The sequence below is a fragment of the Triturus cristatus genome, chromosome 4_1, assembly GCF_964204655.1.
Source record: "Triturus cristatus chromosome 4_1, aTriCri1.1, whole genome shotgun sequence".
Taxonomy (NCBI): domain Eukaryota; kingdom Metazoa; phylum Chordata; class Amphibia; order Caudata; family Salamandridae; genus Triturus; species Triturus cristatus.
The window spans coordinates 62219416-62240332 of record NC_140585.1 but is presented as its reverse complement, the minus strand read 5'-3'; the positions used below and the strand labels follow the sequence as shown (position 1 = coordinate 62240332).

Sequence of the window (20917 nt, the reverse complement as noted above, 5' to 3'; positions counted from 1 at the left end):
ACAGTTTTTTGTGTTTACAAGCGCTTCGTCAGTAGAGAGCCAACAGAAACTAGAGTGCTACAAGGCGGCACCGGGATACAGAATAACACTTCCTGCAAAAACCAAGTAACCGAAATTACAAATTAGCAAAATAATATTCACCAGGAGAAATCAGAATATAATACTGATTTATTGACTCGCGCACATTAGACTGAGCTTGGTTGGGACAGACTTTTAATCACAGCTGGTACAGAATCACACAACAATAATCACTTCAGATGAAGGAGCCAGAGTTAGACGTGGTGGAAACTGAAAGACAAATTATGCCACCTTAGCATTACATGTAAAACACAACAAGTTTCTTGAAAGAATAAAGCAACCACCCAATTTATATTGCATGGGCAGAGGCGGGGGGGGGGGGGAGGTTGTGCGTGCGTGTGTGTGTGTGTGAGCAACTACATTGTTAAATGTTTTAAGAAGGACATGTTTGTTGTGTGGTTTTACAGAAAACATTTACGCTCCCCCGACTGCTGAGATTGGATCCAGGTGTGGTTGGTTGATCTGCATAGGTGTGGGGTGTGTGCACTGCGGGCAGGAATTTGCAGCAGGGGCAGACATAGTTTAATGCAGAGGATTTTCAGCCCTGGCTGAAGTCCTGTCTGCATGGCTTGCCCTCGCGCCCCCGGCCATCCACAGACTCACCGACCCTCCTTCAGACTTTTCTGGCTGTTCAGATCAAGGCATTACTTGTCTTTCATGACTGATTTGAAATCCTCGGCAGGTAAGATGTCCTGGAAGTCCTGCTGCTGGTGCTTTTACTGTTTTTTTGCAGCTATCGATCATGGTGACTGCTCTTCGGAACAGCACGTGAGGGAGGGAGGGAGGCCAGATTGCAGAGCGACCGGTTCTCCGGAATCCGTGAGCCCCGGGGTCCAGAGATGTTGCAGTTATGCGTTTGAGTAATAGGAGGCACCCATTTCCTTTGCGTTCCCATCATGACCTGCACATGTGGGACTAGCTCCATTATTGCTGGTTGCAGGACAACAATCTCCTTGCTGATTGGACAAAATGGCTTCAGAGGTGGGGGGAGATTAACAAGGTTGGTTGCAGGAGAGCTCTTGCCCATTGTTTTCAACAACCTTTATTGAAAACGGTAGCTTTCTAATTAGGCTTTTATGTCCAACTTAGAAGCGTTTTAGTGAAGAAAAAATCTTATGTCCTAATCCTCTGTTCCATAGTAACACCTTCAGCAGTAGGATGCATTTCGGAGAACTAACGTGTACACACAGTGTAGACGGCATAAGTGTACAATTTGCGAGTCTATGCAAGTAAGTAAGCTGATATTTTAAATTTAATAAAATCAATACTCGCATGCATCGGGTTCCTTGCAGCCACATTGGCTGCTGGTCAGCTGTTCCAGGGGAGTAGGGGAGGCGGGCCGGTCTGAGCCCAGCTCAGCGGCTGATCATTATGGCCAGAAGAGGCTTTTGCCGCTGATGAAGACGTGGGTGGGGCTAGTGGGGGAGCAGATGCAACTTTGAAGTTGCAAATAGAATTAAATTGCGGCACTTGGAAAATCGACGGCGCCATTGTCCCAGGGGGCCATGTCGTTGTGCCTGTAGTAAGAAAAACTGTTTACAGAAAATATAGCATGCACCATGTAACAACCAAGTAAAGGTGCTAGTAGCCGTGGGAGGATACAAATGGCAACATGAGCGAAGCTTCTCTCCGAACCGTAATGAACTACCACAGATCTCCGCAGAGCAGCGCCTGCACGCTGGCTCAGGCTCGACCTAATAAAGGACTCTACCCGGCCAGTTAACCCACTATCTAAACATGTGTCCTGTGTCCGTGATTCCCAGCATGAGGGCCTAGGGCCCCAACACCACATTGGCGACGAGGCGGGTACTTTACCCCGCGAGTGCAGCCCCCGATCGGCGCACCATCGAAAGCAATGGGGGAGAGAGGACTGCCCGGTGAGGACACCCCCCCCTCTGCATGAAGGCACGATGCGCCGAGAAGCCTACAGAGCGAGCCGAGCGGAGCCCACCCGCATCGGCCGTGACCAGGCAAGTGGCGGCGCCCACAAGGGTGCCCACCCCGCGTAGGAGATAGGCGAGGCACACCCCCGAGTGAAGCGGCACCAGCCCCCCCCCCCCCCGCGCGGTCCGTGAAGCTAGGAGACCGGCTGCGGGGGCGGGAAGAACAGAAAGTGATAGCGGGTGCCCACCCCGTTCCTCTGTCCTGGAAGGAGAAGCGCTACATGCCCGTGGGTACATCGAGGCGGAGGTAGCGGAATCGAAGGCGGAGCCCACCCGCATCGGCCGCGACGCCGTCATTCTGCTGGCGGAGGCCGGGTGCCCACCCCGACCCTACCGCTGTGCCCAGAGGTGCCAGGAAGTGAAGGCAAGCCGAGCGGAGCCCACCCGCATCGGCTGCGACCCCCGCAAGTGGCGGCATCCACGCGGAGCCCACCCGCGTGGAGGACGGTGAGGAGCTGCGCGGGGAACGAAGAGTGAAGGCCAGCGGGTGCCCACCCCGTAGTATCAGAGACAGCACCCGCAGTGAAACGCAACAGCACTGACACCCTCCTCCCCGCCAGGCAGCGTATGGTGAGGCTGCGGCGGCGGGTAGAGAAGGGGAACAGCAGCGGCCGACTGAGCGGTGAACGTGAAGTGGCGCAGAAGACCGGAAGACCACGGGTCCATGGCACTTCACTCCCCACTCAGAACTAAAGTGCAAAAGCTCACCAGAGTTCCGTAGGAGGTGCTGTGGTTCAGGCGAGAGGGCCGCCTGCGATGCGTCGTGGAGTGAGCAACTGTCGGTGGTAGTGCCCCGCCCCCAGGGACAGTGCGTGTGTGGCCGGCAGCCACGCAAACGTCAGTCAGACCCTGCTGTGTGGCTGCAGTGAAACCGGAAAGCTGCGGGTGTCCGGCGACATAGAAGCGCAAATTTTAAATGAGCGCGAGGTGCCCCCAAGAGGAGGAGAGTGCAAGCATGCGGCCCAGGAAGAGATAAGGCCTGAAGCGGGGCGGAAAGGAGTTTGAAAGTTATAGGGGAGGCTACATGGCTCACCGGTACTGAGCGAAGCCCTCACACAGCCCGACCTCCCTCCTCACGCAAGGCCACGTCGTAGTGTGCCCCCCACCCCTGCACAGCCCGGGTGATTAACAAACAAAGGAAAAAAGCACTCACCAGGAGTTGGACTTCCTTCCTTCCCTCTGCTCCACGGGTGATCGGTTCCAAAGGAAATCACCGAAAGAAATAGCAGAAGGCAAAGCTGACGGTGATATGCGTTTCACTGCCATCTGGTGGCCAAAGGGCGGTACTACACCCAGTAAATAGAATACTGTACAACCTGCGAGGGAATCGTCAAAGACTGCCAGGGCAGAGTGAAAATACATAGGGCGAAGTAGGTCCAGGTAGTCAACTGCAAAAGTGACAAAAGTATCACCGTGGATGCCAGGGGAAATGCACAATAGCTGTGAGGCAGCCAGCTGATTCTGGGGAAAGAGTGACTAAGACACCAAGAGGGTGCACAGCTCAAGGTTGCTGAAGTACACAATAGCTGGTGTGTGAGTCACGCCCGTCGGAAGGACACAAGGAAGTTTGATGGTGGCACCCAGATTATGCACGCAGAGAGGCAGCACCAGGCTGCCTACAAGAAGCAAAGAGGACAGACTGAACAACTGCCCACACTGAGGTGGCAAACGCCGAGAAGTGCACACAAGGAATCCTCCAGGAAAGAACCTGCGGCCAAGGATGCGTGGAGTGCGGTGACGCCTACTGGCCAGGGGTAGTCGCTGCAGGAGTGAAGACACCAGAGTGCACCGGCCTTGGGTGGCAAGGGTTGAAGAGACTCGTCCAGGCAGCAAGTCTCAAAAGAGGATCGGGAGGAAGTGCGCAGCAAGTGCGTCCACAGAAGCAACCAAAGGCAGCAGTCTGAAGCACCGCCTCAGTTACAGGAGGAAAAGAGTGGGTGCACGATAACCAGAGATCACACGGCGCACACTGAAGATGTACCACGACGGTACGAAGAGTAGCACGCACCAGCGCCTGACAAGGCAGCGGACACAGGTAGTCACACGACGTGACACACCTCGTGAAGCCGACCAGCCAAATGGTCGCACCACAAAGGCCGAGCCGACCTGCCAAACGGTCGCACCACAAAGGTCAAGCCGACCAGCCAAATGGTCGCACCACAAAGGCCAAGCCGACCTGCCAAACGGTCGCACCACAACGGTCAAGCCGACCAGCCAAATGGTCGCACCACAGAAGCTGACTCGCCAGGAGTTGCACAAGGAGGTGACCGACGCACGGGTCAGTGAAGCTACAAAGCAAGAGGTCTGACGACAAGACCGAAGATATCCTGCCAGTGATCGGCAGCGCGGACCGTCAAGTGGTCCAAGAAGCTCAAGAAGAACCAAAGTAACTGGTGAAAAGGAGAAGAACGAAGTGGACCATGAGCATGGCCCCACGAACTTCAACCAAAGTAACTGGTGAAAAGGAGAAGATGAAGAGAAGGTCACGACCCTAACTCGGAATGCTGAGGAAGATGAAGAGAGTGTTCTCGGACGAGGACAAGACCAGGGGGAACACGTGCAGAGTGCGCGCGCTGCATTGAGAAGCCTGGCCGGATAAGAGGAGAACAGAAATGGTCCTGAGTAGGTCGTGAAGCGAAGAGATGAAGATACCAGAGTGGCATGTCCGCCACTACGAAGGAAGATGACATCAGAGTGGCACGTCTGCCACTTAAAGGAAAAGGGGAAAGAAAGAGATCTGAGTGGCACGGTTGCCACTGCAAGAAGAAGGAGAAGAAGTCAGAGTGACATGACACCCTCACGGAGAGAGAAATAGAGGAAAGAGAGAAGAGTGTGGCAAGACTACTCACACCTCAAAGACAAGGAAGGTGACAAGCATCAGAACACGGAGTGCAAGTCCTGAAGAACACCCGTGGCACGGAGAAAAGACCATCTGTTTGACGACGTTTTCAGCACACCTGGGATCTGCAGAGGTGAGCAGGCTGGACCATTCGAAACACCCACCTTTGGGGTTACACGGACACTGGTTGATGCCAGCCGTGGTGACTCAGGGGCAAAGGCCTCAGGGATGCCAGTGAGAGAGAGTGTCCCCGCGACGAGAGATGGTCATCAGCCGCCCTTCAGCAAAGGTCCCAGGAGGATGAAGACTTCGCGTGCTAAAGACAGGAGCCAACAGCCACCCTCCAGGTCTGACTGCAGCATCTGAGGTGAGACCTGTCGTCTCCTCCGCACCCGCACTTATCGGCATGGGAGTAACACGATACAGGACACTTAACCCAGGCCAGATCTGATGAAGAGGGCCTCAAGGATATCCCGTGGCAGGGGAACACCTGTGAGAGGGGCATCCTGGTGAGAGGGGTGTCTTGCGAATGACCCGTCTTTCTGCAAAACAGAACACACGCCACAGATAAGGAAAAGGACTGGACTAAAAGATGAACGGCAATATCTAGCGCTGAACCAAAAGAACTCAACAACTGCGTTTGTCGCCAAGAAAGTAAAGCGAAGAAAGGACTGTGAGAGCAACTTCAAGGCAGAGCCGTCAAACAGACTAGATCCATCGAGCACCCCTGACTGGTGCCACAGTGAACTGGTGATCGCCCGCGACAGGAAGAACATCGTCCGCGACAGGAAGAACATCGTCTGTGACTCAAGGCTGCTGAAGCGTGAGCGACTCTGCAGAAGTTTGGTCACTGTATTACATATATATATACATTTCTTTCTCCCCTAGGTTGGACATTTGACTCTGGGTTTTTGTTATTAAAAATTGGGAGGAATGTAGTGTCCTAGCATGGACACGTTCTAGTGTTCAGCAGTGTGTATCCCACTATACACCCACCCACCACAGACGTCACTGGGTCAGGTGACGCTGCTAATAAAAAGGGCCGAGCGCACGTGCTCGTGGCCAGTTAACCCACTATCTAAAAAAAAAAAAAAAAATAAAGGACTCTACCCGTTTCAGAGAACTCCCATCTAGATGGAATGCAAAATACTTTTTCCTTCCCTGTCCCACTATCATAACAAAGGTTTTTGATTTGTTAACAAGCCGGCCCAGTTCAGCCTTGAAAGTTGAATAAGAGCCAATCAAGCGCTGTAGGGCCAGAGGTGTCCTGACCATCAAAACCGCATCATCTGCATAGAAGAGAGCAGGCAGCCATAAGCCTCCTGCTGAGGGAACATCTCTGCCCTGCGCAGTCAAAACTTCATTACATTTATTGGTGTACGAGGAAAAAAGAAAGAGGGCAAGGACACACCCCTGTAGCACCCCCATTTAAATTTGAATTATTTCCGAACATTCCCCCTGTTTACCAAACCTGACTACTGCCCCGCCTCTCTATACGTCTCCCTAATAAAAAGAATGATGGAGTTGTTCACGCCCATCGACTCCAAAAGAACCCACAATTTTGAGTGGTTTACGCAGTCGAAGGCCGCGGACAAGTCCTCAAAAGCCATATAAAACTGGCCCTTTTTTGCACAAACATATTTTGCTGCAAGTAAGGGTGAATTTTGTCCGTGGTCGATTGTACCCCTCCCCTTTCTAAACCCGTATTGTGTCTCAGCTAAAACATTAACAAATGCCCACTCCTCCAGACTATTTAGGAGCGATCTCCCTATTAGTCTGGCAGCGCTATCCAGCAGGGAGATTGGGCGGTAATTTGCAGGATCCGAGGGATCCCCCTTCTTATATTTGGGGATAATCACGGATTGTTTCCAAGATACCGGGGGTCCCACTTTGGAAACAGTATTAAAACTTGAGTCAAGGGTGGAGCCCATGAATTTTTATGTACATAGAAAATATCCAGAGGAACCCCATCTGACCCTGCTGCCTTTAGGGCAGGCGATTGAGAGAGTGCTAGCTCAATTTCCTCTGATGAGAATCCCATCCCCAGATGGTCAGTCATCAAGTCCTAAGGTTTTCATGTAGCACTAAAGAGAGACACCCAGGTCGATTGATCTATATGAATATTAAGAGAGGGGCCGCCCTGATCCTGCAGAAAAGGGGCTTTTACCACCCTCCAAAATGCCTTACTATCTTTACTCTTTAAAGCCTCACACAAATTTACCCATGCTTCTTTCCCTAGCTGGCTTATAGTCAGCTTGTCGCTTTCTTATCAAATCTTTATTTCTGGGACTTGTTTTAAGAGCAGTGCGAAGATCTTTGGAGGCCTTTGAGCAATTTGTCTCAAACCCCCTTATCGTCGATGGAGTGATTCTTGTAGCTGGATGTAAAAGATTAGAATTTATAGATATTCAAATTATACTAAATGCTATTACTACTTGATGACTATCAGTGTTGGTGTCTAAGCAGGATTCAATGTCAGGTAACACCTCCTTTACAACCTTTGGGGGAAGAGAATAAGGTTAATTTTCTGCCATTTAAGAGTAGATCCATTTTTCCTACTCAGAATCGGTTTTGGGGCAAATATAGAGCTTGACTTAGCAGAAAGAGACCAAACTGAACAAAAAAAGAAGGAAAGCATGATCACTGAACTCTGTCAACTCGGCTATGGAGGACTTAATACATCTCTTAAAATTTGTCTGAATAATTGTAAAATCAGATGTCGAGGTAACTCCAGCACATTGAAAGATGGGGAGGGGTTGACCAGTCATGGGGTGATACGGGTTTATTATAACTTGGTCCCAAGTTAATGAAAAACTGTTTGAAATGTTTCCGTAGTTATGATGCATAAAATGGACTAGCAATGAATCATTAGTGTCAGTTACCCCACAAATACATTGGTCTGAATTGGGGCTACAGTACACATGAAAATCCCGAGCTCAAATAAAAAAAAATGAACATGTTTGGTATGTTAACAGAGATTCCAATATTCTCGCCAACTCATCTGTCACCTGTGTTGAATTCTTAAAGTTATTATAAAAATTAATGCGTAACAAATCAATTTTCCCAGAACCTTCAGCCACGATAACTTGACAATGGGGATAGTTATTGATAAAGTTCACCTTACCTAGGGTGATCGTGTTTTCTATAATTCTGAGTAAGCCCCCTTTAGATCTACCTGCTGCTGATGGAACTTCTGGCGTAACAAAGGAGCTGTAGCCATCTACATAGACAGACTGCTCTGCCCAATTTTCCTGAAAGCAGATAATATCAGAATTCGTAAACACTTTATACCAATTTTGATTAGCGTTTTTGTTTTCATAGCCCACTATATTCCTAGAGAGAAACTTTATATCACTTAGGGACTTCTGCGACCAAATCGCTGTCGGTACTGGTGAGAAGGATAATGTAGGGTCAATTGGTAAGGATGTAATACTGCTTAGTGAATCTAAAATCACCAACTGAACCCTCTCCATGGGTACCAAACCAGAAACCGTTTGATAATCCTTATAAAGAACAGACTGAGGAGGCAAATGATTTAGTGGAGAGATCAGTCAATCACATGCCTCCATATCTTTCAACAATGACTACCTATTTGAGAGGACAAAGGCATCAAAAGCCACCTGCGCAGGCTTATGACCAGTTCTCACTAAAGAAAGGCCCTGAGTGAGTACGGTGGAACTATGTACTGGTGCAGACCTATAAAAAAAGCCCAACAAGACTGCATAAATCTGAGAATGGAGTGAAGGGGCAACAGGTAAACTCCGTAATAGGTCTCTCACTAGCCATTCATTATCAAAGTTTAAAATAACCAGTCATTATTGGTTGTTTTTACATCATACCCAATTCACTGCTTTCTTCTGGCCATTATCAAATGATTTTGGATGAGATGACCTTTATTAGAATTTTGAGTCATCCAGTGTCAAGCCTTGGCCATCACCTGAAGTGAAGATTTTCTAAGATTGGGACGTAGTAAAGGCACGTTGACTAAAATTTGAACATAGTGACAAGCTGCAGGAGGGAAGTCCATGTACTGTTGATTTGGTCTGCTATGGGCCTGAGTAGACGGGGGATTTAGCTTAACCTGTGGTCTTGATAAGTCCTGTGATTGCCCCTTACCCATAAAATCTTGTATGGTCACCTGCGATGGACAACACCTAGGGACCAAATCTACATGATCTGGACCTATAGGATCCCTGCTGGGGGCCAACTGATTTTCAACAGAAGGATGACCAATAGAAGTAGAGGGCAATTTAGCTAACTCACGACCAAGGATCATGTTTTCACAAGTTATGACTTCCACGATTATAGTTTTTAAGAGTTTTACAGACATCAGAGGGGATGACCTTAAGTGCGATCTATAGAATCTAAAGTTATCAAGAAGATTACAGCAATATGAGGGAAATATAGTCTCTGAATGTTGCTGGCCATTCATACATGTGGAACTCGCTGGCATAGAAACCTTTCTGATCTTCTTGGCAGGACACTTGGAGGACAGTATCGCATAACCTCTTTTTCATTTACCATTTACGGAGGTAGCGTCAGTTGGTTTCCCACTAAATGTAGAGGCAGGCTGGGAATGTTCGGGGGTTGGTACAGAGACTACCGGCAATTCTGGAAGAGAAACCCCATATAGTTTCATTACACCCCCTTAGTTGGAGAAACAACTAGATTAGATGACTGCCCTGTCCCTGACCCCAACGAATTTCTCTTTTCTGTAAGTGAGATTTATTTTTCTAATGCCGATGTTGCCTTGGCCAGAAAGGTATCTAAAGAGGTAACAGTTACCTCCTCTGTTGCTCTCAGCTTTTTCTTGCCCATGGTGGGCCTGTAACGGGGGAGTGTAGAAGTTAGAGGGGGGGCCCAACCCAGCCTCCTCCGGGCTCCGACGGGCCTGGATAGGTCCGCCCTTGGCGCGGGCGAGTCCCATGCAGAGGTACCATACTTCTGCCTTTAAGCATCTCCGGGTGCCGGAAGAGTGATGCTCTGTGCGGTGGAGCCTGGGGGCTGTAGTCCGTGCCGTGGCTCTGCTCCGATGCAGCCCCCACAGCCGGACCTTGCTGCTGCCTTTAAGCGCATCCAGGCGCTGGAAAAGTGATGCATCGTGTGGTGGAGCCTTAGGGCTGTAGTCAGTGCCATGGCTCTACTCTGATGCGTCCCCCACAGTGGGACCTCACTGCTGCCTTCAAGCGCCTCCGGGCGCAGGAAGAATGATGCGGCGTGCCGTGGAGCCTGGGGACTGTATTCAGTGCCCCGGCCCTGCTCTGATGCGTCCCCAGGGAATCTCAAATAGAGTGCTCTACCTTGCACTCACTTCAATTGTCCAACTTGAGCATATTTGGAGACTTGAATCTTCATGTTGATCTAATCAACAATAAAGAAATCCAGGACTTTACTAATGACCTGGCCACTTTCTAATTAGCTCAGTTAGTAAAACATTCAGCTATGAGGCCGGCCATCTGCTGGACCCTGTTTTTTCCAACCTGGCCACCCTTCAAACTGCTCCCCCTATTCCAGTGAACTGGTCAAACCATTATTTGGTGCCTATGACCATTGATACACCTTGCGTTGAAAAAACATTACCATAACCCCACAATGAGAAAGTTGTAGCATAAACTAGACCCATCTACCTTTTCAAGGTTTATCGAAAGGTGTGTGCCTCTATTAGACTCCAATATAGAACGGGCGGAGACTTCCGCCAAAGCATGGAAATCTGCTATATTGTGAACAGCCTGATTAAACCCACCTCGACTCCTGGATTAGCGGAAGCTTCTAACAGCCACTGCAGCAAGCTTGGTCAATGATCTTTATCTTTACTTTAACAGGGTGAGAAAACAGTCAAACCTGTCTCTCTTGACACAGGGACCTACCACTCACAATGGGCTCCCTTGGACCAATTGGTTCTACTTGACGCAGATTCTATTTCCACCTTAATGCGTCAAGTGAAATCTCGATCTTCAGGTGACCCCTTTAAACCTGATTATATTTTTAAATTTCAGGAGAGCGTCACACCCATATTTCTAGAATTAGACAAACTCACGCTGAGCACTGAAGAAGTATCAATATCATGGAAACACGCCAAGGTGATCCCTCTTCTAAAAAACCCTTCGCTATATGCCACTCAGCCAGAAAACTATCGACCCATTTCTCTTCTGTCGTTTCTGTCCAAGAATGTGGAGAAACATGTAAACAATCTCCTAACCAAAATATTATAACAATGTCAAATATTAGATTGTTCCCAAAATGGATTTAGATCATACAGCACCGAAACTGCTCTTTTAACAGTTACCAAATCCCTTTGCAGTACTGCAGATGCTGGCAAATCCCAGGCTCCGATACTCCTAGATTTAAGTGACATGCAATAATATGAACTCGCCTCACTGACCTGGGGGTACAGGGCAAAGGTCTGGCCTGGTTTACCTCCTTTTTAAAGGAGTGGTCCTTTCAAGTTATACTCCCCCTTTCGTCTCATCACAAAGAGGATTGGCTCCTGGTATCTCCCAGGGTTTGGAGCTCAGTCCTACCCTTTTTAATATTCACATCAGACCTCTGGTATAGGTAGTTAAATCCTTTGGAATCTCACCAGTGTTGTATGCTGATGACACTCAGCGAATTATTTTCCTGTCAGCAGAGTTGACCAGCGGTTGTTTCAAATTAAAAAACTGTCTAACAGCGGTGGCGGCATGGATGCACAACAACTGTTTAAAACTTAACTCCTGCTGGGCAGGCATACCCATCTTTGGAGTGATCAATGATATCCAGAAATACTATGTACCCGTCAAACTTAAATTGGTGGTAGAAAACCTTGGGGTATGGATGGATAGCTCTTCATCCTTTGAAACCGAAGTCAAGATTTTAGCAGGTCACTGTTTTGGCATCCTAAGGAACGTCAAACCAATTATAGGATACTTTTCCTGGCAATCCCGCCAGCTGATTGTACAATCCCTTGTGATTTTGCTCCTGGACTATTGCAAATATATCTATTTGGGCTCAAACAAATCTGTTCTGAACCGATTCAGCTCTGCTTCCCAACTTTTTAGCAAGTTCCATTGGCTACCTATTGGAAAGCTTTCAAAGTTCAAAGCCCTATCCATCTCCCACAAAATCCTATGCAAGCAAGGAGAACCCAGCCTAGCTGCCTGGATGCAATTTTACATGCCCTCCAGAACACTACGCTCCGCCAATCTAAACATGGCCCACATCCCTCATCACAGCAGAACAAGAACGGGAGGTTGCTCCTTCCATGTCTTAGCTCCGACCCGATGGAATTCTATGCCTCCTAACCTTAGAAAGAGTCAATATCACTTACTGATCCGGAAACAGTGGAAGACCCAGCTCTTCTCCATCTAGGCTGACGATTTCGCCTCTCTGCCGCTGTGTTTCATGGGATCCATTTATGTCCCTTGCTGATATTGTCTGACACCCGGACCCTCACTTTCCCCTCAAGGCAGGCAGCCTCCAGGTGTTGTGCTATCTAAGACTCTGCTCTCCTCTTGTAAAGGGTCAAAGTGGTAACACTCATGCAGCAAGTGCCTTTATCAGCCGCAGGAATAAGATATAGTGCACACCAATACCCAGCCCTTTAAAGGTCTGAAACAGACCCAAAAAGGAGCATGTACCTACATGTTCCCTTCCTCTGTTTGTACCTCATTAGTAGCTACCTGTGCACTTCCTCCGTTTGTATGTCCCGGGCGAGCCTCTTTAATGACGCTTGTGATCCTGATACTGCCAACCATGGCCGTTTGTCTATCAGATCATTACCTCATGTCTGTTGTGTGCATCGAGTCACTCCTCTGCTTTAGCTGTGAATGAACCCTGTTGAGCGAGTACGCAGACATAAGGGAGTATGGAAGGCGATGAACAGGGAGTAAGGTGAAGCTGATTTCAAGAAATGCCTAAAGGTGTAAATGCTGCACGCACCTGCAACTTGTCCCACTCTGCCAACACTCCACCCACCCACAGAGTAGCATGCTTTCACCAAACGGAAAACATTAAATCAAATGCCATGGTAAGGTAGAAAAAGACAAAAAGCAGACACGTATTGGCAGCAGAGATATCGCAGGTATATTGCAGGTTGTAATTGAATCTCTATAATCTATGCTGCAATCTTCCCACAAATGCTTGAACCAACCCCAGGAAAGTGGCAAAGATAACTTAACAAACAGAAAAGTAAAGACAGAAGTTGGAACTTCAGCTGCTCCAGTGTGAACAGGAAAGTATTGTCAAGAAGAGTGTGAATGGAGCTTCGTTTCTTATTTACTTCCTGGAGCGTTACCTTTATTATATACTTCCTGAAGAATTTTCTTTGTCATATGGTTCTTCAAAGGGTTACCGTTGTTATACTCTTCCTGAAACTGAAGTGACAGCATCACATCCTGATCCATCTCTTTTTCCACAATCCCTTCTTGTTTAAATAAAATCTTGTATCTTCCTAAAGCTGTGCCTCTAGCGAGTGGGCACTCCATGTGTGCTCTTTCTGTACTAAGTTACTCTGTGAACACTGGAAAATCACCTCCTTTTCTGAAGTAAGTAAGAGTGATATGTTCAATGGAAGATTTAGTTAAATATCTGTGTATGGTGAAATATTTCTTGGTAAATTTCATCAATGGTAAAGAAGAGATGTCTTTTACAACTAGTTAAATATTGTGTATTCACATTCTCTTACACTTCCATTTAGTGATTTTAAATCTCTTTATATCCAATAGGAAACCAGCCTTGAATGCACAAATGATCGTGAATAATGACAGTAATCGTGCAAATCTGAAAAAAGCGGCTAGAAAAAATTAACTCCAATATTCAGGAAAATATCTGCACAGTCAGAGACTGAGGACCCTGAACATAAACTGATAGATCCTGGAAGAAGCCGTTAAGAGCAGTTCAGTGGATGCAAGAGTCTGAGCTGTGCACCTCCACGCAACAGGGTAAAGAATGACCTCTAGAAAAGTAAGGCAACAACACTGACAAACCACAGGCCTCCACCACCAGCTTTGATCATGTGTTCGGTATGAGGTGGATACAGCATTGCTCTGCTTCTTGTAATGATAGCAGACCACCATTCAGCGTGCTAGGTGTATTATAAACTCTTTCTGGTCAAGCCACATGAGCAAGAGAAAAACACAATGACAGACAACTGAAGGGTGATGGAAAGAGAGGGTCTTTGATCTACAACAGACTGTGCCAATTTGCAGTGACCAGAAAGAAGACTAATCTTTACCCGTAAACACACAAAACTATTATGCAATCTAAAGACATACCCACCTACAAAGAAGCTTTACTTGCCAAAATAATAATATATGTAGTTGGTGAGTCTTATATTTCATTGTGAAATCTGAAATCAACCATTCAAAAATACCACACACATACCGGGAATGTGAGAATAACACAAGTGCTTTATCAACCATGTTAGCTCCTCCAGAAACGCGGTCATGGGATGCGGACAAATATAAGCCGGACCCAAAGACACCAGCCAAGAAAGAAAAATCATACACATGCAGCAAGAGCTTTAGTTTGTCATCGCTACTAAAGAACCATCAGAAAACACACACAGGAGAAGCAACATGCAATTGCAATGAATGTATGAAGAATTTTAGTCAGTTAACACTCCTAAAAGATCATCAGCGAACACACACAGGGGAAAAACTATACCATTGCACTGAATGTGTGAAGAGCTTCAGTCGGTTATCAATTCTTCAAATACATCAGCGAACACACACAGGAGAAAAACCATTCAAGTGCAGTGAATGTGTGAAGTGCTTCAGTCAGTTATCACATCTCCAAAGACATCAGCGAACACATACTGGGGAAAAACCATACTATTGCAATGAATGTGGAAGTAATTTTAGAGATTCCTCAAATCTCAGGATTCATCAGCGAACACACACAGGGGAAAAACCATTCAAGTGCAGTGAATGTGTGAAGAGCTTCAGTCAGTTATCACATCTCCAAAGACATCAGCGAACACATACTGGGGAAAAAACATACTATTGCAATGAATGTGGAAGTAGTTTTAGAGATTCCTCACATCTCTGGATTCATCAGCGAACACACACAGGGGAAAAACCATTCATGTGCAGTGAATGTGGGAAGAGCTTCAGTCAGTTATCACATCTCCAAACACATCAGCGAACACATACTGGGGGAAAACCATACCATTGCAATGAATGTGGAAGTAGTTTTAGTGATTCCTCAAATCTCAGGATTCATCAGCGTACACACACAGGGGAAAAGCCATTCCAGTGCAGTGAATGTGTAAAGAGCTTTAGTCAGTTATCAAACCTACAGAAACATCAGCGAACACACAGAGGGGGAAAAACCATACCATTGCACTGAATGTGTGAAGAAATTCAGTCGGTTATCAACCCTCCGGAGCCACCGGCGAACACACACAGGGGAAAAACCATCACCACCCAGCCAGTGAGGAACAGCAACAAGACTGCTCTTCAGCACACCCATCCTTATACATAACACACTACAGGCGTTTGCTCCAGGGTCAAACTCAGTTTACTTTCACGTTAACAGCAACAAGTTCTAAACTGGAGAATTTATATTTTGTAACAAGTGGTTTGTACGGCCATTAGTGGCATAATAAATTTGAAACCCAATACTTTATAGATCTGTATTAATGATACATAGCCAAACACCACCCATGTATGGACATCCAAGAGTCTTTAAAAACAAACCACACTACAGAGGTGTGTACTAGGATTTACTTTAACATTAACATGAACTAAATTATGATACATGTTTTTACATGTTAATAAGAAATTTATGTTTTTAGATATGTAATAAAACAACACATTTATTTGAATTCATGGTATTTGACTGCTGAGTGTATAGAAGGCGATCTTAAATGTGATTTATTCCCTAAAGTATAAAGATAATTTGTGATGTCAGCAAGAAGCCTAGTTTATTTGGCAATAGAGGGGTCAAATCTCGATAGCATGACTGCTTTCAGCTGGGAGTCTGGTGCAGGTGGTATCAGAGGGGACTATTCTCGCCAGTGTGCCTTCTCTCAGAGTGAGAAGCGGTTCTTTGCTTGAGATGGTACTACCTCTCCTTCTGTGTTAATGAAGAGAGAAGTGCTACCAGTAATACTGAGATCTGGGATTCACTCCTGTTTTGGGAACTTAATTCAGTCGTTTTTACCCAATCAATACCTGATTTATTTAGGAAAGCTAAAATATGTCTGTATCTTGGCAGTCCTCTTGTTAATAATCCATAAAAATACCACAGGGATTTAAACATGAATTTGTCAAATACAAAATTGTCTTTGTTTTTTTAGGTTCTTATATAGCGCTGCTTTATCTTATCGGTTTTCTTCAAGAGCCCTTTCTTCTTCGGATGAAGTTTTCCATCTACAGACCCAATGGGATTTCCGATGAAAAGCTGACAATCTGTCCAACTCTAAACAGGGCTGGTGGGTGGGTCGTTGGTTTGGCTGGTATAACGCTTTGTTGCATTTTTGATAGAGAGCCCGGAATCCAGTCCGTCTTTTTTTAGTGATTTTTCTATTTTGAGTTACATTTGAAGACTGTCCCGCTCATTTATAGTTTGACAGGGGGTCCACGGTCTGCCAGAGGAACAGGTGTAACAACTTCCACTACCCCGTTGGACTACCGTCCACCATATTTAGCGATCTTCACCAACCTGGCTATCCCTATGTCTTCAGAGGAGCAACAGGAGCTTCTCTAAGACCACCTAAAGTTTGCTGAGTGGCTGCCATTTTTCACACGGTTGCCCAACAGACTTTTTGGTTTTACTCCTAAAGTGAGAGTTTGCTTTTTGTAAAACCAATAAATAATGTACTTGATACACTGACAGCTTTCAACAAGGGAGTCTAGGTCATTTTTCCTAGATTTTTTCTGTTTGAGACAGCCAGTCTTTTCATTGTGTTCCTGAAGAGAAACAAGTAGGTCAGAATGCCTACCATAAGAAGGGCGGACGGTCTGATGTCCTTACACCAACGGCCCCAGGTATGTCGGTCATTGTTGTGAGGGTTCCTGAGGTTCTGACCTCTGTTCAAACAGAGGGGAACATTCATAGCTTCTTCTCACCAACCTCCAAAATTCTCCAATTTATTTTTATAATCCGTTTAATACAATTTGCTGATGGATTATACATGAGAACCACGGCCATGCTTTCTTCTCTTACTCGTGCATTAGGGATCAGGAGGTTGTCTCTATGATTCTTGGCCTCTTCTTCGCCTGCTTTAGTCCTTCTGGGATAACCTCTTCCACCAATTCATCCTTCAAGGATACCTGTTGTTTCATTAAAGAGCCTTATTTGAACAGTTTCTCCAAATTTGTAAAACTGTTGAAAGTGGAGAATCTTCCTTAGAGACCTTGGTTGGAATTTCGCAACATTGTGTCTGGTGTTGTGTAAAACCAGTGTGCCATACTCCAAGGCTGTGCTGTTGCATCAAATGTTGTGTAAAAGCAGTGTGCCACCCTCTGAGGCTGTGCTGTTCAATCATATGATGTGTAAAAGTAGTGTGCAGCTCTCTTAGGCTGCAAAAGGACTTTTAGTAAAGCATTGTGTCTCCATACACTTGCTGCTTAAAGCGACATCATAGTGTCCAACTTCTACCTGGGATCCTATCTGTTTGCTGTCGACTGTGACGTCACCTGGGATCCTATCGATTTGCTGCTTACTCCGACGGCTTAGTGTCCACCTTCTACCTAGGATCCTATCTGTTTGTCACCATCATTATGAGACGCAGAAGCTGCAGAAAGAAGGGCATTAGGATTCACTAATAATGTGTCTGTATTAAAATGGCGTGGCTCTGTCTGTTTTGGCAAATATCTTTAGCTACCTATAGTCTTCATCTAAGTCTTACAGAATGATGAACACACTTGGATCGACCATTGTGGACACCACACTTTATTAATGGGAAACCTGTGTGGGAGCATCCATTAATTCGACTATTTAAAATGGAATAAGGATAAGCAGACCTCCTTCACTGACATATCAGATGTTATGATGTGGTAACGTAGTCTTTATTGTGTTAAATGCCTGGCCAGAGAATCCCTATCTCTCTCTGATAGGTTTATCAAGTCTAATTGACCATGCTTTTGCGTTTCAGACAGCAATCCTATGGATGCTTCGGCTAGGCAGTGTTCTCCTGGAATTCTGTTCTCAATTTCCAGCTGTACAAAACATTTTTAACACCAGTGGATTATCCTGCCTTTCCTGAGTGACTAAATCTCTGTATAGCTACATGTCTTAAAGACTAGGAAGCTTGAACATCTGGTCTCAAAATGCTTATTTAATTTAGGAAACTGCATTGCCTATATCCTAAAGCCCGTTTATTTCATTAGAACAATCTTCAATCACATAAATACAAATACATATATCACCTAAACATTGTTTACATGATTATATGGTTATCACAAACAATATTATTTTCCCAAATAGATAACTAGACACACAACTGTTGTAAACTCACAACACGTTAGCCTGTCTGTGTTTGGCCGATATGCAGCATGTCATTATCTTTCTGAGAACTCATGAATGTTTCAATTTATCCAAACAATAACTTTGCTACCACACAAGGCGACACAAGTCTGCTACCAGCTCCATGGTATCTACCTTTCAAGGTCTGACAGTGAATGTGAAAAATATACATGTAGTCTCGTTTGACATATATTCATCATGCTAGTTCATAGCAGTTATGTCTCGGATTAATTGGAAGTCCCCCAATGTAGAGTAAAAGTCAGTGGTTAACACTATATGTACCTCATGAATTGACCACTGAATTAGGGAGGTCTTCACCCCAGTTTATCACAAGAGCTCCTGCCAGACGGCTGCAGCATCCGTTCCTATGCCGAGAGACGATGAGAGAGGAGCAGAGCTAAGCCCAGCTGATGTGTGCTTTTCTTTCAAGGAAACACTCTTTCTAGACTTAAGTCTGATATTCACAGCTTCTCCAAAGTGAACAGGTATGCAGTGTGCCGAGTCCCAAAAAACTCTAAAGGCAAGTTAGCTACTCCAAACTCTCATATTGTAGCACATAGAAGTAGTCTTCCAGATGCTAAGCTCATAGGAACATTCCACTCTTGTTACAAATGTTCATATTATTCTTGCTGCTAGTAACATACATGAGTGCTGTTCTAAATATATTCTGTGTGGTTATTACTCAAGTACTAAGCAACAGGATTAGACAGTTGAAATTTACACTTTTAAACATATATATTGTCTTTTCCTAGCACAGTACTTGTGAGTGCTGTGCTAAAGAACAAAGTTGGGTTTGAATTACCACTGCATCCCTGACCCCTTCGCAGAACTGTTAGTAACCCAGAAAGCATGGACACCACACAGTGGGGTTGTGTGGGGGTGGGATACAATAACTTGGAATTCTGTTTTAGCGATGGAGCGCTGAACTTAGTCCAGGCACCCGTGGGTGGGAAAGCCAAAGCCTATTGAGCTTGGCCAGAGCCCTAGTTTATGCAACACAACAATATTGTTTACATGATTATTGGATTATCATAAACATAAACAATATCTTCAATCCAAAAAAAGACAGATAGAGAAACAGTTATCATATGTTTCATCTTGCTTCACATAATACCGTATCTTCAAGACCATAATACATACACAAACAAAACATTTTATAATCAAAACGTCAATTATCACTGATATTCTTTTGAACCTGTGCACATTTAATGTCATTATTTTCTAAGTAAAATATGACACTGAAAGTTATGTCACAGGATTTGTCTTTGTTAAATATATAGCCATTCATATTTAATATTTCTCCATAAAGCAGTTGGCTTAATAATATAATTTGTACTATCCCTAAATATCTTATAGAATAATTTAATTGACAATACTTGTGCTGAATCAATGTAAGAGTCTCAAACGTATATTCTGTATCAGTAATTATTGCATTATGTCTCAGCGTACGATTAGTGTAGATAAGTATACCTTTATTTAACGTACGCATTTATTGTCAGGATAACGTCCTCAGTCTTCCGACGAACACAGAATTATTATCAAGTCTTTATTTCTGATCAACAAGGACAGCATTATGACTATAAGTCACAGTAGTGGAGGACGAATGCTGGCTTTAATAAGATTGAGGCTTTCAGTGTCTGAAAAGACACTTGGTAGGGTATTATGTATACCAACTCTGTACCCTACATTGTAGGAAGAGAGAGAACCAGCATGAACGGAAGGAGGCCTGGAGGCAGCTGCAGTACTAAAGGTGCTGAAAAAGGCATCTGAGTTTGAGAGAGTGGACTGATAGCAAATGAACCCTTGGACCCGTTGTGGGAACGCCCCGAAGCAAAGTGTTTCTTAGTAGGGATGTATTTCCTGTGCTTGACACCTTAGCCTGGCTATCGCCCCTTGGGACAGGCAGTCTCTAGGGACTGTGCTTTCTGTGGCTCTGCTGTCCTATGGTAAAAGGCCAAAGTAGTAACAACCCAGTCAGTACGCGTCCTTGCAAGAGTACGGAATCAGAGGAGACAGGAAAGCACAGGATTGGTGCAATAACTGACCACCCGAAAAGCCCTGTTTTGTCTAGTCTGGAGAGCACCCCATTGTGCCAAGCTTTAAAAGAGCTATGCGAACTGTCAACAGACTGCCTGCTAGAGGGACCATTAGTCCCAGGACAACTGTTTGTCTGCTGATGGAGGAGGAGAGGCCACATCTTCTACATGCTATATAGAGCCGGACTTTCAAATGCAGCGCTGGACGCCACACCACTGCAGCTGCCTGGTAAAGGGACTACAAATCCCAGGAGACCTGTTGTCTGCTGGGGCAGGAGGAGGGACTGCATCTGCAACCTGCTTTGTAGCCCGTACTGTCTCCTGCAGCACAGGATGCCAAGCGCACGTCTTCATTCAGCCTGAAACTGTTCGTTTAGCTGAGAGGCTGCTCTGCATTTCCCTCTAAGCAGCAGCTGCACAAAGTAACTTCACAGCTGGGAGCTCCTAAAATAATTGTGAAAGTGACACAGCTCAGAGCTCCGCAGTCACGGTCTGTCTGCACAACAAGTTGAGTTCTGTTCCGTTTCATAAAGGTGGCTCAGGCCCGCTCACCGCAGGCGCCTCTCACGAGT

The 20917-nt window shown here is 45.8% G+C and overlaps 1 pseudogene across 1 annotated transcript in view; it reads left to right on the top strand.

Annotated features, from left to right (window-relative positions):
• The window catches only part of LOC146839520 (uncharacterized), a 62105-nt pseudogene extending 46441 nt beyond the window's left edge, over positions 1 to 15664 (top strand). The window contains exon 2 of the transcript XR_014981098.1: positions 13563 to 15664. The product of XR_014981098.1 is annotated as an uncharacterized LOC146839520 (transcript). The remainder of the gene's footprint in view (positions 1 to 13562) is intronic.
• Positions 15665 to 20917: the final 5253 nt, after the last annotated feature.